Below are 2,161 nucleotides of genomic sequence, written 5' to 3'. Positions count from 1 at the left end.
GGGTACCAAACCTTAATGGCCAAAAAACCCTAATGGCTACCAAAACTTAGGGTTCAACACATTTCAGAAAGAAGTCTAACACTTAATACCATGTAGAACTAAGGTTTGAGAAAACCATATAAACTTATTCTCATTACTGGAGTCTATATATATATAAACAAGTATACATGGTTGACTTAATACTAGAAAAGGAAGGTAAATGACTAATTAATACATATATACAAGAGTATGAAATATACAAATATATTACTCTAACAAAAGTATATGGACTAATTGAACTAAAGCTAAAAGTACAAGGACCAACAATAGTATTTTAAAGCATATGCTAAAAATAATAACACTTGCCATGCACGTAAATTTTTTTAGTAATTTTAGAAGATTCAATTTTGTTTCTATAGTTTGACTAAACCTCACACAAATAAAAAAAACTATTTTTTACCCGTTCGAAAGCCTACACATTCTTGTCGTCTATGCCATCTGAAACTCTTCAATATAGATGGCAAACGACTTCCTCATCCGTGGGATGTAGAGTACTTTAAGATCTAATACCAATGAATGTAACATTTCGCTGTACGAATTTTGTAAATAAAAGTGCGAGCTAATTCTACTTGGTGTTAATTTGATTTTACTCTCCATAGCTAATTCTACTTTGTGTTAATTTGATTCTACTCTCCACTCTCATCTAAATCGAGTAATAGTCAAATGAGGTCTGAAGGAAGCATATGAAGTACGACCAATACGAATCCGTAAGGAGAAAAAGATTATTTCCATAAGTTTTAAAAATAAACGTAGGTCGCTTGTGCAAACCACGACCACCTATGGTGTATGAGGAACCAACCTTTGCTAAAGCCCACCACTGAACCGTAAGATTCACTAGTGTGCTGGCTTAAAGCAAGTTAAGGTATGGATCACACTTTTTTAAGAAAAATAGACGAGCTGAACTAGCTTTAGATGATGATTTAAGTTATAAAAGTCAATGTTAAAGAGAGTCAATGTTGGAGAAAATGGATCATTCATTGATCAAGATTGTGGAGGGATATATACCTCAGCTCAGTACAAGAATTTGATTTTAGAAAACGAAAACAAAAGAAGACAAGGGAAGCAAAAGGATTGGCAGCTAGGCATCGGAGCGTCGTCAAAATTTTCGACGTCTGCTTGATCTTGGCCATTCTTTTCCAACGGGGTATCCATTGGTTCAAGTGCCTAAAGGTCGTCGTACTCCTTCTAGATCAGGACTACAACAATCTTAGGGAAGTACTCCTCAAATTTCCCCATACAAAAGCTGAAGCCCCGGTTAGCCATGTATTTGCCAAGCTCATCGAACTCAGCATCTTCTTGATGGCCTCGACCAAGAATGCTACGGTGTTGAGCTTAGCTTGTGCCTCCGTGTGGCTAGTTTTTAGCCTAGCATACTTGGCCTTTAGCTCAGCCTGTTAGCCTCGACCTCCTCAGCTTTTGCCCTCGCACCGTGATGTCAGCCCGAGTCTAAACAAGTGTGCTTTGACTCTGTTAGCTCTCCTCCACTTAGAGCTTAGCAAAAGTAAAAGCCCAAGTCACCTAAGCTTGAATCCCTTCTAGCTGCTTTTCGAAATTATCCATCTTATGAGAGATCCTCAACTCGTACCGAAGGAGCTCTGACCTAACCATCGCTGCAAACAGGAAGTACTGCAGTGAAGCTATGAAGGAGAAAAAAATAGAGAGTAAGCTTGAATACGAACTGAAGATGTAGCAACAAAAAAAAAGAAGGGTAAAGTTTATTTACCTCGACAACCAGGTACATCATCTGTCAAAAAGCCTCCCTCGAATGGGTAAATTGCTGACGCTTAGTCCTTTGCCGCATTCTTCTAAGGCCCAACGACTGAGCCTCCAAAGCTACGTCCCTAGTGTTTAGCGTGTCCACCTTCAACAAAAATGGGTAAGAGAAATTATCTTAGAACTACTGAGCCGACCTGTCATCCTCAGATTGAGCTTGATTGGACCAAGAGGGGAGATGGACGATAACTCAATTGAATAGGTGGTTGTTGCAGACCAAAAACTCACTCTGCAAAGCTACAAGGATGATCTGAGCCGCGAAAATTATATCCTAGGGCTGCCAGTTGATTTTCGGAGAAGGGGTAGGTAGAGTTGTTAAACAAAACAAGAGTTAGTACAAGTAAGAATG

The sequence above is a fragment of the Momordica charantia genome, unplaced genomic scaffold (assembly GCF_013281855.1).
Source record: "Momordica charantia cultivar OHB3-1 unplaced genomic scaffold, Mcharantia_2.0 BLBB01000079.1, whole genome shotgun sequence".
Taxonomy (NCBI): Eukaryota; Viridiplantae; Streptophyta; class Magnoliopsida; order Cucurbitales; family Cucurbitaceae; genus Momordica; species Momordica charantia.
The sequence above is the reverse complement of the archived record's forward strand: the minus strand, read 5'-3'. Positions refer to the sequence as shown.